Raw genomic sequence first — 16,822 nt, 5'->3', positions numbered from 1 at the left:
TAATTTAGGGTAAAATAATTTGGTTAGAAAGTTACTTAATGACTATGAAGATGTACAATAGGTCTTCATTATTTGGAATTTTTGTTCATAGTTTTATACATAGAATTTGTGGTGGTTACCAGTTTGGAAATTTTTTTTCAAGCCCAATTTTTTTAAATTGAAGGTTAGTCGATTTACAGTGTTATATTAGTTCTAGGTCTGCAACATAATGCTTTGACATTTTTATAAAAATATCAAATCACTGTTTTGATATTTGCAAAATTATGTAAGTTTGCATATATATTTTGATATATGCAAATTTATCATATTGCATATAAAGATATTATGAAATACTGGCTATAATTCCTGTGCTGAACATCATACCTTTGTATCTTTGCTGTTTAATACCTAGTAGCTTGCATTCTTAGTCCTCTTCCCCTATCTTGCCCTTACCCCCCCTTTCTTCCTATTGGTAACCAGTAGTGTGTTCTCTGTATCTGTGAGTCTGTTTCTGTTTTGTAACATCACTCATTTGTTTTATTACTTAGATTCCATATATAAAAGAAGAAAATTAGAAAACTTTCTCACACCATATTCAAAATAAACTCCAAATGGGAGTTTATGAGTTCTAAATGTCAGACCTGAAACCATAAATCTCCTAGAAGAAAACAAGTATGATACTCTCTGACACAGGTCTTAGCGATATTTTCTTGGATCTGTCTCCTTAGGCAAGAGAAACAAGGGCAAAAATAAACAAAAATTTTATTCAAACTTAGAACTTAATGATTCGGCACCTTTTGCAGATTATGTTCCATTATAAATTATTATAGGATATTATCAGATATTGGACATGATTCCCTGTGCGATACAGTAAATCCTTGTTGCTTACCTTTTTAATGTATAGTAGTTTGTATTTGTTACCTCCATACCCCCAATTTGTCCCTTCCCATTCCCTCTTCCCCTTGGCAACCACAGGTTTGTTTCCTACATCTGTGAGTCTATTTTATATATGCATGCATTTATATTATTTTTAAAATTCCACATATAAGTGATATATAGCATTTGTCTTTGTCTGATTTATTTCACTAAGCATAATATTCTCAAGGTCCATCTACGTTTTTGCAAATGGCAATATTTCGTTCTTTTTTATGACTAATATTCCATCACATATATAAAATATTCAATATATAGTAAATGTAATAGTAACACCCCATTATATATATGTGTGTGTTTATATATATGTATGCATATATATATAAGTATATTTATATGTACAAAAGCTTTTCAGTTTAATTCGGTCCCATTTGTTTATTTTTGCTTTTATTTCTTTGGCCTTGAGAGACCAATCCAAGAAAATATTGCTATGCTTTATGTCAAAGAGTGTTTTGCCTATGTTCTCTTCTAGGAGTTTTATGGTTTCATGTTTTACATAGCAAAGGAGGACATCAACAAAACCAAAAGGCCACCTCCTGAATGGGAGAGGACATTTGCAAATGGTATGTCTGATAAGGGGTTAATACCCAAAATGTACAAAGAACCCATATAACTCATATTTTTAAAAAAGACAATTAAAATGGGCAAAGCACCTCAATAGGCATTTTTCCAACAGAGCATACAGATGACTGACAGGCACATGAAAAGATGCCCACCATCACTAGTCGTCAGGGAAACGCAAGTCCAAACCATAGCGAGATACCACTTCACAACTGTCAGAATGTCCAAGCCCAACCAATCTTCCTTTTCTTTTTAAATTCAGTGCACATTTATTGAGACCATATCATGTATAAGAATCAGAAAACAACAGATAATATGTATCTGTGTTTATATATTAAAGATAAAATCACATTACATATTAAGATTAAAAACTTTGCTCTGGAATAACTCAGTCTGCAGTGGTTTTTAGCTCTTATTGCACATGAATCACTTTGGACACTTTCCATAAACATTTATGAAAGGAACACACCCCGTGCTAATTAAATTCTCATCTCTGGAAGCAAGGCTCAAGCACCTGCAATTATTAAAGTATCTCTGAGAATTCTAATGTGCAGACATTATTTACAGAGAGTGAAAGCACAAATGAAGTGAAGTGAAAGTTGCTCAGTCATGTCTGGCTCTTTGCGACGCCATGGACTATACAGTCCATGGAATTTTCCAGGCCAGAATACTGGAACGGGTAGACTCTCCTTTCTCCGGGGGATCTTCCCAACCCAGGGATCGAACCCAGGTCTCCCACATTGCAGGCAGATTCTTTACCAGCTGAGTCACCAGCTGGAAAGCACAAATAGGCCAAGCAATATAAAACTCGAAAGCTATGACTTAGTTGATGTTGGATGTAGAGAAAAATTCTGCATAAATTTTGAGATTTCAGAGGAGGTAGTTAAAAATGAAGTGAGCGTTCTAGAGAGCACAACAGAAAGGATCTGGATGGGAATTAAAAAAGGAAGGAAATAAGAGAAAAACATGCCTGAGAGAAGAAGATAAGGGGGTAAAAATGGGGAAAACACCAGGGGCTGTTTATTCCCTTCCCCCTTTTCTCCTTTTTCTTCCCTCTCCTCTTCTTCCACTTTCCTCCTCCTCTTTCATTTTCTTTATAACAGAGGGTCAGGGAACCTAGGAGAGATTACAATTCAACAAATATTGGGAATGGTGAATTCTACCTGATGCTTCCAACAAAAGGTAACCTTTGGAGCAAGTTTCTAAGCTGGTGAAGGTAAGTATTCAGGAAGGGAACAACACCATCTTCAGACACTTGTTTAAATGTTTCTTGCAGTTGTTTTCTGAGCAAATGTATGGGTTTCAGGCATTGTGGTCTGACAAAGACAATAAATGTTCTTACATGTTTGCTTTTGTTCCCTTTACAGAGGTGGGGTCTTGGAAAGTCTATGGGGATTCAGCTCATCGGAATGTCAATTTCCCTAACACTAGGGTGTTAGTGGGAGATGAGGGTGGGTTTCGGGACCTTAGCATATGGTGCTGTTTTACACTAGAAAGTTTTAGTTCGCTCCCACCTTACTCCAGGTTAGTTTGTCTTTCATAACTCGTCTCAATGTTCCTGTCTTCAGTCACACCATCGCTGGATGATTCCACCCTATTTCTGCTTTTTAGGACACTGGGGTAGAGAATAATGATGTTCCTTCCCTGATATTGTGCTGTGCTTAGTTGCTCAGTTGTGTCAGACTCTTTTCAACCCCATGGACTGTAGCCCACCAGGCTCCTCTGTCCATGGGGATTCTCCAGGCAAGAATACTGGAGTGGGTTGGCATGCCATTCTCCAGGAGATCTTCCCAACCCAGGGATCAAACCAGTTCTCCCACACCACAGGTGAATTCTTTACCAGCTGAGCCACCAGGGAAGCCCAAGAATACTGGAATGGGTAGCCTATTCCTTCTCCAGGGGAACTTACTGACCCAGGAATCAAACTGGGGTCTTCTGCATTGCAGCAGATTCTTTACCAGCCGAGCTACCCAGGAAGCCCTCCCTGATGCTACTTGTCCTGAAATTTTCCTTTCAACCCATGGATATGATATAGCAATGAAGATATGAGAGGTTGTTTTTTTTTATATAATAGTACTAAAAAAAAAAAACCTACATCAAGCCCAATTTATAATCACATTTTAGTGTTGAGTTTGGAGACTGGGAAATGATTATGAAGGAGTTGGTGGGGCAATATTTGAGCCAAAATTGCTTTTTGTTGCAAGTGGGGCAAAAAACTGTGGAACAGACCATGGTGCCAGGAGTGGGTTTGGGGTGAGCAGTGGGTTGGGAGAGCAGCCTACTCAGGGAGTAGGCTACATTGAAGACATTAGATTGAGAGGGAGAGAGACTTAGATCAGTATTTTACTTTGTATCATGGCAACCTAGCTTCTGACTATCAACTCAGTTTTATTAATAATAGCAGGGATCACATTCTGAGTACTTTGCATATTAGTTCTTCATAACAACTCTGTGTGGTTTGTGTGCGTGCATGCTAAGTTGCATCAGTTGTGTCCAATTCTTTGCAACCCTAGGAACTGTAGCCCACCAGGCTCTTCTGTCCATGAGATTCTCCAGGCAAGAATACTCCGGGGAAGCCATGCCCTCCTCCAGGGAATCTTCCTGATCCAGGAATCAAACCCATCTCCTGTGGCTTAGCAGAGCATTTACTCCTCAGCCACTGGGGAAGCCCATATGGTTGGTAATATTTTAATATTTTACAGATGAAGACATTCAGTTACAGAGAGATTAAGTGACATTGCCAAGGTGGAACAAGAGTTGGAGCAGACTGACACTGGATTGTCAGCTCTTAACCATTATTCATTTAATTATTTTTTCAGTTATATTTTATAGCACTTCATAAGGGAAAGGTAATGCTATTTATCAGTTTGAAGGATTTCTGAATATATTTTCCATACTTGAAAGTCCAGTGTAAGTCACTGTGTTTCTCAAGTAGAAGTCTGTCTCAGTTAACGTTAACCCTGAAATAAGGATTCAACTGCACTCCTGGGAGGATGTCAAGAAAGGATGACAGCCAATAAACCTCCATGACTTCACCTTAAGGCATAGGAACTCTAGTCAAGGTGTAAATCTTGTGTCTCAAAATTACTTCTCTGAGGGGAAAGGGGGCCCAGGGTATTTAGACACCAACTCCTGTCAAGTCATTGATTGACAGCTGCTCTTGGGATAGGAATGTTAGTTCTCTAGTTCTTCAACTTCATTTGAAGTCAAGTCATAGGAGGGTGCAGAGTGCATAGAAGTGGGGAAGGCCAGGGGATGTGGGTGGGGTGTCTACAGCATTTGCTACAATGTCATCATTGGTGGAATAAAGCACCTTAGCCCTTTAGAAAATAACAGAAACTAGTTATTTGCTGCTTCTGGAACTAGACTGCTCAGTTGTCAAGAACGATAATTATAATAATATCAGCTGACATCCACTGAACTCTTACAGCATGCCAAATTCATTTCTAAGAACTTTAAAGATATTAATGCATTTAAACCTCATTACAACACTAGGAGATCAGCCCTGGGATTTCTTTGGAAGGAATGATGCTAAAGCTGAAACTCCAGTACTTTGGCCACCTCATGCGAAGAGTTGACTCATTGGAAAAGACTCTGATGCTGGGAGGGATTGGGGGCAGGAGGAGAAGGGGACGACAGAGGATGAGATGGCTGGATGGCATCACTGACTCGATGGACGTGAGTCTGAGTGAACTCCAGGAGTTGCTGATGGACAGGGAGGACTGGCGTGGTGGGATTCGTGGGGTTGCAAAGAGTCAGACACGACTGAGTGACTGAACTGAACTGAACAACACTAGGAAATAGGTACTATTATTACCTATACCTTACAAAGAATGGCCCAAATTTACAGAGCTAATAAATGGTAGAAGGAGAGTTGGGAATTCAGTAGCCGTGATTCAGAGCCTTGTTCTCAATCACCCAGCTCTCCCACTGTTTGTTCTTTCCCTTTATGCCGTTTACCAGATTTATGTACTCTACTTGCACTTCTAATGCAAAGGAAGATGCAAAGATTCCTATTAAATGTATCCCTCAGTCTTTCCAGCAGCTTCCCAGGGGACTTGGAACTGCAGTAACCAGACAATTGTTTGATTGGGATATCGCTTTTCTGAAGTAGCATCAGTTATAGAATAATGCAGACTCTCAGACTTAAAGGAAATACGCAATTATTCAGCTTTTTATTCTAACAATTGGTTTGAACATCAAAACCGAAAAGTTTATGTCAGAAATAGAAAAGATAGAATGAGCAAAATGAGCAAATGCAGACTATTTCCATCTGGAGCTGTTGAGTACTGAAGTGTCTAAGGAGAAGCTGAAATAGCCCATGGTGTGACTTACATTTGCGAGGTAATAAACTCTGGCCTGCTAAAATAACTGATGCCTACTTAGTTTGACACACATCAACTCCCGTCTCTTTATTTATTATGGAATAATCAACTTTGATTTTCTTTTTCTCATTTTCAACAAAAGAGTGAATTATATACATATATATATGATTTATAATTTATACAAAGTGTTTATATATGGGAGTTCTTATTTTCCACATACTTGATATACAATAATTTTATCAACTATCTTTTATCAATAGATATTAAAAGTATTTTAATTTTTGTTTTTCACTGTGTTTGTATTTGTTTTCAATTTCCATTTGCTTGTTTTCTATTTACTGTTGAACTTCTGCTTTAAATAATTGCCAGCAATATTTGAGTAAATATTGTGCACTGTGAAAAGCTTTTATTGTCACTACCTATCATATGGGGGTGGGAAGGCAATGGCACCCCACTCCAGTACTCTTGCCTGGAAAATCCCATGGATGGAGGAGCCTGGTAGGCTGCAGTCCATGGGGTCGTGAAGAGTCAGACACGACTAAGCAACTTCAATTTGACTTTTCACTTTCATGCATTGGAGAAAGAAATGGCAACCCACTCCAGTATTCTTGCCTGGAGAATCCTAGGGATGGGGGAGCCTGGTGGGCTGCTGTCTATGGGGTTGCATAGAGTTGGACAGGACTGAAGCGACTTAGCAGCAGCAGCAGCTTTATGTTTGCTAGCAGTTAGACTCTAGACTTTAGGATATTTTCTATAATATCACACAGGAACACTTCAGAAAACTTCTACAGTTCAACAAGCGGAGAAGGCACAGATCCTCTATCATTATTCCCATAGAGACCCCTGCCAGGGCTCGAGCAGCTTGTTGCATACAAACACCATCTATAAATGCTCCAAGAGAGGGATCCAATTCACTGTTGCAACTGTGTCAATGGAGGGGTGTGTTTTCTAGTTTGGGCCAGATGTTTATACTTGTTTGGAAAAACCAAGTACCTAACACCTGTTAGAGCTTTTCCCCAATATCCCTTTAGGCCTTGGGTGTTATTGTTCTTTTAAACTTTCACCTATCAGATGAGTGCAAAATGTCCTATTATCTTTTTGCTATGTAACAAACCACCCCGAATTAGTGATTTAAAATATTGACAGCGTCTGCTGGGAATATGCAATGTGGGTTGACTCGATAGAATTTGTTCTTTGTCTCATTCAGTTTAAGTTGGGCTTGTTTAAAGGCTGTGTGCTGGAATCATCCAAAGCCTTGCTCACTCACAATCTGGCAAGTTGATGATGGCTGCTGGCTGAGATTTCAGCTGGGGTTAGTGGCCAGAATACATACATGTGGCTTTTCCAAGAGTTCTTTGGCTTCCCCGCAGTATGGTGGCTCAGCTCCAAGGGCAAGCATTCCAGGGAAGAAATCTCGGCACTCCAGGAGAGTCATTTAGCATCACTTCTACCTCATTATACTCATTAGAAATCAGTCACTAAGGCTAGTTTATATCATGGGGAATTGGACTCTCCCTTTGGAAGGAATTTCAAAGAGTTTCCAGTCATGAAACCATCACAATAGAAATAATTCACAATTTCTTTAATTTTCATTTTTCTCACTACTTATTTTCAGCATCTTTTTGTGTTCATGTATCAGTTTTCTACTGCAGCATAAGAAATTACCACGAGTTTTGCAGCTGCAAACAATACTCATCGACTCTGTAAGTCAATAGTTCAGGCATGGCTCAGAAGGATTCTCTGCTTAGACTCTCACAAGGCTGATCTAGGTGTTGGCTAGGCTGCACTCTCATCTGGAGGCTTGATTAAGGAAGGGTCCGTTTTCAAGAATCCTCATGTTGTCGGTAGAATTCATTTCCTCAAGGGACTTCCCTGACAGTCCAGTGGTTGAGACTTTGTGCTTCCACTGCAGGGGACATGGGTTTGATCCCTGACCACTGAACTAAAATCCTGCATGCTACATAACTTCCTCATGACACCTTTTTTCTTCAGAACCAGCAATGTAGAGAGTTTGTTTCTACTGCTTCAAGGTTAGGTCTGATCCAGCCAGAACAATCTTCTATTTCATTAACTCAATGTTAACCATTTTATCATTGCCATATTTTATTGGTTAGGAAAAAAAGACACATTTCTGCAAGGGAATGGATGCCAGGGATTATGGAGGCCACCTTATAACTTTGACTGTCACACCTGGCCTTATTTATTATTTAAATTGAATTGTTCCTTCATATCTACTTTTTTCCTGTATGGTTATTTATTCCCTTTTGCCAATTTGTAAAGGTTCTTTGTGTACTATAGGCATTATCCTTCATCTCTATTCTTTATCAAATATATTTTTTCCAAACCAAATCTATTATTTGTACATTGACTTTGGTTATACTTTTTTTAATTCATAAGATATTTAAAAATTTTATCTTTTTCCTTGAATTATCCTTGTGAAAAATTATTCACCTAAGATTGTGCTGTCTAGTATTATTAACAACTAGTCATATGTCCTTTAAATTTATATTAATTAAAATTAAATAAAATTGATTATTTCCTTCCCCAGTTTAGGGAAGTTTTCAACTATTATCTCCTCAAGTATTTTCTCATGGTCTTTCTTTTTGTCTTCTTCTTCTGGAACCCCTATGATTCGAATGTTGTAGAAGTCCAAGAAACCCAGAGAATCCCAAACAGGATAAACCCAAGGCGAAACACCCCAAGACACATATTAATCAAATTAACAAAGATCAAACACAAAGAACAAATATTAAAAGCAGCAAGGGAAAAACAACAAATAACACACAAGGGAATTCCCATAAGGATAACAGCTGATCTTTCAATAGAAACTCTTCATGCCAGGAGGGAATGGCAAGACATACTTAAAATGATGAAAGAAAATAACCTACAGCCCAGATTATTGTACCCAGCAAGGATCTCATTCAAGTATGAAGGAGAAATCAAAAGTTTTTCAGACAAGCAAAAGCTGAGAGAATTCTGCACCACCAAACCAGCTCTCCAACAAATACTAAAGGATATTCTCTAGACAGGAAACACAAAAATGGTGTATAAACTCTAACCCAAAACAATAAAGTAAATGGCAACGGGATCATACTTATTAGTAATTACCTTAAACGTAAATGGGTTGAATGCCCCAACTAAAGACAAAGACTGGCTGAATGGATACAAAAACAAGACCCCTACATATGTTGTCTACAAGAGACCCACCTCAAAACAGGGGACACATACAGACTGAAAGTGAAGGGCTAGAAAAAGATTTTCCATGCAAATTGGGACCAAAAGAAAGCAGGAGTCACAATACTCGTATCAGATAAATTAGACTTTAAAACAAAGGCTGTGAAAAGAGACAAAGAAGGTCACTACATAATGATCAAAGGATCAATCCAAGAAGAAGATATAACAATTATATAATATATATCCACCCAACATGGGAGCACCGCAGTATGTAAGACAAATTCTAACAAGTATGAAAGGAGAAATTAACAATAACACAATAATAGTGGGAGACTTTAATACCCCACTCACACTTATGGATAGATCAACTAAACAGAAAATTAACAAGGAAAAAAAAAAAACAAAAAAAACATGTATCTATAAAGTTCACTAAAGCAAAGCACAGTAAAATGAGGTATGGCAATAAAAGGCGTTAAATTTATCAAATAAAAAAAATAAATAAATAAACTGCTGAAAAATTAAAAAAAAAAAAAAAAGGAACAGAAGAAATAACATAAGCAATAAACTGTCTCGAGCAAACAGAAAGCATCTGTAAAAATTGCTAGACTGGATGGTGTCGACAATACGAACTATTTTTTTTTTCCATCTCATGTCTTTTTCCCCTCAGTCTTCTGATCATTTCTGTTTTTCTTTATCCCGGCCTGACATTACCATCATTATAATGTCTTCAAAAGTTCAGGAATGTATCTGACAGCTTGGTGTTGAAGTGGGCATTCCAGGAAAAGATAGGTAGGATCTAGCTACTATACTGTTTTAAACCTACTGCTATTTCACCATAACCCAAAATACCCATATTTGGAAAGAGTTAACTTTTCATCATTATTTTAAGATTCATATTGCCAACACAACAACTGAAATAAAGGCATAAATTTTCAAAAAAAAAAATAAAATAAAATAAAATTAAGCCTAAAAATAATTATTGGAGTAGGAAGATTGGGGATTGTGGTTGTAATACTATTTGAGTTCTATAATATTTCTTTAGCAACATTTAAGGAAAACATGTGAAATAAAAAAAAAAAATAAAGAGCAAAAGGCCACAAAGATGCTCATTAATGAATCTGAAAGGCCCTTGCAAACATAAAAAAAAAAAAAATTAAATAAAATTGAAAATCTATTTCTTCAGTTCTACTCATCACGTTTCAAGTGTCACATGTAATTACTTTAGACAGTGGAGATATAGAATATGTCTATCATCAATAGCTCTAGTGGGCAGTGATAATCTAGTTGTTTTTAATAAAGAACTCCCATAGATATTTAAAAATTTTGTTTCTCATATTTTCTATTTATTAATTTTATATTTTGACTATATTAACTTCTTCCTCTAATTTTTTTGTTTGTTTTATATTTCTTTCTCAAATGTTTTGTAGGCTTAGAAAGATGTTCCTGTCTTCTTCCTTTTTCTCCACTTGATTATTTATTATCAAATTCATTGAGGATGTACATTTACTTTTGAGATCAGTTTTTTAGAGTCTTAAAAAAATACAGCTTTTGGGTATAAGGATTATATAGGCATAAATTTCATAATTTCAAAACTGTTATATTAGGTTTCCACAAAACAATGTAACAACAGTATAATTGTCTAAGACTCATTAGTAGCAACAGTGTCAGACTTTACTTTTTTGGGCTCCAAAATCACTGCAGATGGTGACTGCAGCCATGAAATTAAAAGATACTTACTCCTTGAAAGGAAAGTTATGTCCAACCTAGATAGCATATTGAAAAGCAGAGACATTACTTTGCCAACAAAGGTCCGTCTAGTCAAGGCTATGGTTTTTCCAGTGGTCACGTATAGATGTGAGACTTGGACTGTGAAGAAGGCTGAGCGCCGAAGAATTGATGCTTTTGAACTGTGGTGTTGGAGAAGACTCCTGAGAGTCCCTTGGACTGCAAGGAGATCCAACCAGTCTATTCTGAAGGCGATCAGCCCTGGGATTTCTTTGAAGGGAATGATGCTGAAGCTGAAACTCCAGTACTTTGGCCACCTCATGCGAAGAGTTGACTCATTGGAAAACACTCTGATGCTGGGAAGGATTGGGGGCAGGAGGAGAAGGGGACGACAGAGGATGAGATGGCTGGATGGCATCACTGACTCGATGGATGTGATGGACCAACTCCCGGAGTTGGTGATGGACAGGGAGGCCTGGCGTGCTGTGATTCATGGTGTCGCGAAGAGCCGGACACGACTGAGTGACTGAACTGAACTGAGCATCAACTTAAAATAAGATACCTTGAAACCAAGGAGTAATATTAAATCAATAATAAGCAAGTGCAAACAGAAAGATACTAACACTAGCTGATTGAATTTAACTCTAATAATAATAAAGAAGATACATAAAATATGATGCAAATGTCTAATAATATATGCTGCTGCTAAGTCACTTCAGTCGTGTCCGACTCTGTGCAACCCCATAAACGGCAGCCCACCAGGCTCTGCCATGCCTGCTGCCTATGTCTCTTGCCCTAAACCACCATATTTGTTTAGTCATCTCCCCAAACATCTTTATATATTGTCATGCATGGTCATGCTCCACAGGCTACCACTTCAAACTTGTTGTCCCATTATGGTGTCTACAGTCACCTTGCTTACCCTTGGCCTCTGCTATTGAGATCAATCATCTTCACTGTTGCTAGGGATTTCAGTCCTGTAACAGCATCTTCTAACAATAATCCTAGTTTCAAAAAGAAGAGACATGGCTGAACATTTTATCAGGGCTGTTGCTGACTCACAATGTGTTCCTTTTTAGCTTCAAATGACAAATCACGGACCTCCTGATGAGAGACAGCTGGTGTCGTCTATCGTTCTTCATGACAGATTCATTCTACAATTCCCACATCAAGCATGGCTGTTTTTCTCTGCAATCTGCCATGGCAGTCCTAGCCCCTTCTACACTTTGTATGGTCTATTTATTTCACAGTGCTGAAGACACATCTCAGAAACATCATCAAATTGGCTATAGGGGCCTAAGTCAAATTAAATTTGTGTCATGAGTTTCCTTATGGACAAACTCTTTATTTTTCACTTTTGTATTCTGCCCCCTTGATTCAGCTCCCACAGGATCTACTCCTAGTCATAACCTCCCAGTCCCTGTTGCTAAATGCTAGGCACTTACGGCAGCTCCTCTGTCATGTAGCACTGTTCCAGTTGGTTAGCTTATAATTGATTTGTTAGGCATGTGGGGGCTATAGGAGCCCATGGTGAAGAACACAGACATTGACTGGGAAAGGCCCTGCTTTATCTGAGAGTTCTGTATAGCTCTGAAGCACGGGGCTATATTTTATCCTTTAGCAAGAGGATAAAATATAGAGTTACTTTTCTAGATTGAGAAACCTCAGGGGGACTTAGGTCCTCATAGTATTCTGTTTCCTCGACCTAATTTTCCCATTTCAAGTCTCAGGATCCTTGCATAAGTGTGATCCAGGCTTCATGAAAGAGATTTGCAAAGATGAGCATTCAACCTTCTTCTATGTTTATCTATACTTGAAATAAACTTCTATTCCAGTCTCTTAACATGATCCGTCCACCCACTAGAAAAAATAACTGTTTTATCAAATGTTAAGGAAGCCTCTGGCTCACACTTTTAATTGAATATGGAATGCTTTATGAATTTGCATGTCATCCTTGTGCACGGGCCATGATATTCTTCTTTTTCCAATTTTATTGCATGTACAGCCAAAGCAAGCACTGACTCTCTTAAATTTTTATTTGAATTATAGGAATTGATGTTTGATTATCTCAAGTCTGTCATTTTTTTCTTTTCAAAGTACCAATGTTGCTTACCAATAGCTATCTAATTTCTCAATTATTATTATTACTATAATAGCCATATTTCTAAAATATCTCTAGCCAAAGACCAGAGACATTTTATTATCAGATATCAAATACCAGTGCATCCTTTTTCAACTGCAAATAAACCAAATTCACTAGAGGTGAAAGTGTTAAAAACTATAGTTTTACAACAGACCAGGGACTGTCGATTTTCCACCTACCGCCTGAGATGGAGCCTTCATTTCAGTGGTTCACCATATTTTCAACACCAGAATCCCATTCTACAGTCAGCTGCCTAGGGATCACTTCTTATATCCTAGAAGCAGAGATTGAGACAAAGATTCAGGTGTGCGTGGTGTATTGCGTGAGAGCTCTGTAGGAAAATCCTGTAAGAGAATGAAGGAAGTCAAGTAGTCCAGGGAAAAATCTAAGCAAGGATGTGAACTAGTTTTGGTGTGGTACACACAGGGAATGAGGGCTATTCCTTAATAGTGAATTACCCCAGTAAGAGTTGTATCACCCTGAGGCTAAGGAACAGAATTTCTATGATTTTATTAGTCAGTAAATGGAGAGAAGGTGATGTAACTGCCCAACTGTTCCCAGGAAAGTTGGCTCCCTTCAGCCAAAGGCAGTCCTTCTGAGAAGGTCACAGTTATAAGCCATTCGTTTCAGCACTGACAGTAAAGACAAATTGGTAAAGAGGATCTGGGTAAGGCACCAAGAAATTTTACCACCTACCTGCACTGTAGTTGAGAAGCACTAGTGGAGTGAACTGGAGAAGGCAATGGCACCCCACTCCAGTCCTCTTGCCTGGACAATCCCATGGACGGAGGAGCCTGGTGGGCTGCAGTCCATGGGGTCACTAAGGGTCTGACATGACTGAGCGATGTCACCTTCACTTTTCACTTTCATGCCTTGGAGAAGGAACTGGCAACCCACTCCAGTGTTCTTGCCTGGAGAATCCCAGGGACGGGGGAGCCTGGTGGGCTGCCTTCTATGGGGTCGCACAGAGTTGGACACGACTGAAGCGACTTAGCAGCAGCAGCAGCAGCAGCAGCAGCAGTGAAGTAAACACTGGAATAATTCAAATGTAGAACTTTCATAAAGGAAGTTAATAATGCCATTTTGAACATTTAATTGTAGATCTTAGCTATTTTATTACTTATTATGATGATTTCTGACTTCATCATTTATTGAAGAGTGATTATATGTTATGAATTTACTTATGTACACAGAGCAAAAAAAAAATGTGAGGAATAATGTTGCTCTCATGAACTTTATAATAAGTCATCAATATTTCAAGAAATCATGAAAAAAACTCCAATAGAGGTATTACAATACTTACTATTATAAGCCAAGGGACACAGACATCAATGTGAAGTCAAAATTTTTGATAAACATCTCAAGCACTAGGGAGGGAAAATTTGAAATATTTTTTGCTGTGTCTTTTTAATCAGTATAATTATAAAAATATATCTTCTTTTAAAGAGTAAGTTTGAGTTCTTTAATGTAATCTATCATCGCAAAGCTATTATATAAAAAGGGAATGGTGAGTCTAGATATTTTGTTATAATCAGGCTATGCCTTTGGAAAATAATGGCAATTTCTGCAGTTTTAGTTTAAATAACAATCATATCACCATTACATTATGTATCTTTCCCTTATTACAGCAGTTAGTGTTGGTCTTTTAGCTAAGCTCACTCAGCAGTGGCTAGCCACAGATATTGAGTGTTAGAGAGCAACTCTTCTATTTAAATCTTCTTTAAATAAAAGACAGGCAAACAAGACTTCAGTTAGGAATTTATTTTTGATTAAGAGCAAGTCTTATAACAAATACAGTGATCAATAGCACACTTGGAGATGATTAGCATGAGATAACATGAACTGAAAGCTCTCTTTTTCCCCCCAGCTATTCACAACTTAAATATCTATTGAAAATTATGCCAGGTTGTACCCACAATGAATAGTAATACATTTATTGAAAAATGAAAAATTCTCCTTATAGTCAAAATGTTCCTAGCATTTGCAAAGGAAGAGTCTCAAAGTAGCACACAATGCCAGGAGGATGTTTTCTGTACTCTTCAAAAGCTTTTTGTTGTTGCTAACAGAGTAGTATTTTTAGGATATTTTTAGGAAAACATTTTCCAAGATTGTTTCCCATCCCGATGTTTCACAGATTGCTACAGTTGTTTTTATTTAACAAACTGTTTACAAAGACATTTCCATTCAGAAAATTATGGCTTAAACAAAATCTGATTATATTTGCTGCAAAACATCTGGGAGAACTAATATAGGTTCTATGAATCTCTGACTGAAACAGAATTATCTAAGCTATAGGACTTTGGGACCCATTTTTCCTGGAGTACATCATGTGGTAGGTTCTGAGAAACATTTTTTAGAGAAGTTGCATTAAGGTAAATTCTACACTCACTTCTTAAATGTCATTGTTACTGAATATAACAGTACTTCAAAGAATGCAAATCAGTCAGGGTCTTCTCAGGAGACAGAATTACCCAGTAATTTGAAGCGGGAACATTTAATATAAAGAATGTTTAAGTATTAGATTAATGAAATGGTAGACACTTGATCCTTGGAGGAAAAACCTATTACAGACCTAGACAGCATATTAAAACAAGAGACATCACTTCCAACAAAGGTCTGTATAGTCAAAACTTTGGTTTTGCCAGTAGTCATGTATGGATGTGAGAGTTGGACTATAAAGAGAGCTGAACACCTAAGAATTGATGCTTTTGAACTGTGGTGCTGGAGAAGACTCTTGAGAGTCCCTTGGACTACGAGGAGATCAAACTTATTAATCCTAAGGGAAATCAACCTTGAATATTCATTGGAAGGACTTCAGCTGAAGCTGAAGCTCCAAAACTTTGGCCACATGATGCAAAGAGCCAATTCATTGGAAAAGACCCTGATGCTGGGAAAGACTCAGGGCAGGAGGAGAAGGAGAGGACAGAGGATGAGATGGTTGGATGGTGTCATAGACTCAATGGACATTAGTCTGAGCAAACTCTGGGGATGTATAAGGACAGGGAAGCCTGGCAGGCTGCAGTCCATGGGGTCACAGAGTCAGACACCACCTACCGACTGAATAACAACAGTAAAGGCTGGTAAAATGTTAAAAAAAAAATCTCTGAAGTATATGGGAATAACAGATGTGTGTTCGCCACTACCAGAACCCTACGGAAGAATCCCACTCTCCATCCTGCCAGGGCTGAAAGCTACACCTTTTTCCAGCAGACATGGCCATACAGACAAAGATATCACTGTGATGAGGTGCTGGTGGAATTTGCAAGAACTCCTCCCTCTTGAACTTGCAGGAAATCAGTTCTATATGATATAGAAGAAAGCTGTGCACAGAATGATGTCTCATGGATACACTCTGTCATGTGACTTTTCCTAAGGGAGTTGTGGGGGAACTCGCTTGGTGCTGAGTACATGGCACACTGTACATGGCAGGAGTTGGGCGCTAGGGAAGTTGCACGTGCGCTGTAGCAGCCTGACGCTGGAGAAGCTGTGTGTGCTCCAAGAGCCAAACACACTGGAGCAGCTAGAAGCCGCCTGGACCACAGCAGTGCTGGAAAGGCCAAGTGCATGGGTGTAAAGCACAAGCCTTCCAAATGAGCGCCAGAAGCAGAAGGAAAAGCCCTTTCTCTTGCAAAGCCATTGGCAAAGCTTACTGCCAACTGGCAAAGGAAAACTATAAAGTTCCAGATTCATTTTTGAAGAACAGGTAAGGATGGGTAAATTGTGAGGTAAGAAACATTTGGTTGATAACTGGCACAGAACATTATGAAATTTAGAAGAAAAGTTATTATGTTCTTTTGTTATTGTTTACTTTGATACTATTCTACATACATTACGACTTGCTCAAAAAATTGGGGTTTTTTTTTTTTTTTGGTAAATAATAGGAACAGTCAGAAGTGATTAAGTACATTTCTTTCTTTCTTTTTTTTTTTTTTTTTCAGAAAAAGGCTTAAAATGCTGCTTCTAGTTTCAAGGCAAACTTGAT

The 16,822-nt window shown here is 38.2% G+C and overlaps 1 pseudogene; it reads right to left on the bottom strand.

Moving 5' to 3' along the window:
• Window positions 1-12,614: 12,614 nt before the first annotated feature.
• Window positions 12,615-12,715, bottom strand: LOC133248978 (U6 spliceosomal RNA; annotated as a pseudogene).
• Window positions 12,716-16,822: the final 4,107 nt, after the last annotated feature.

Source organism: Bos javanicus, chromosome 5 (assembly GCF_032452875.1).
Source record: "Bos javanicus breed banteng chromosome 5, ARS-OSU_banteng_1.0, whole genome shotgun sequence".
NCBI classification, from domain to species: domain Eukaryota; kingdom Metazoa; phylum Chordata; class Mammalia; order Artiodactyla; family Bovidae; genus Bos; species Bos javanicus.
The sequence above is the reverse complement of the archived record's forward strand: the minus strand, read 5'-3'. Positions and strand labels throughout refer to the sequence as shown.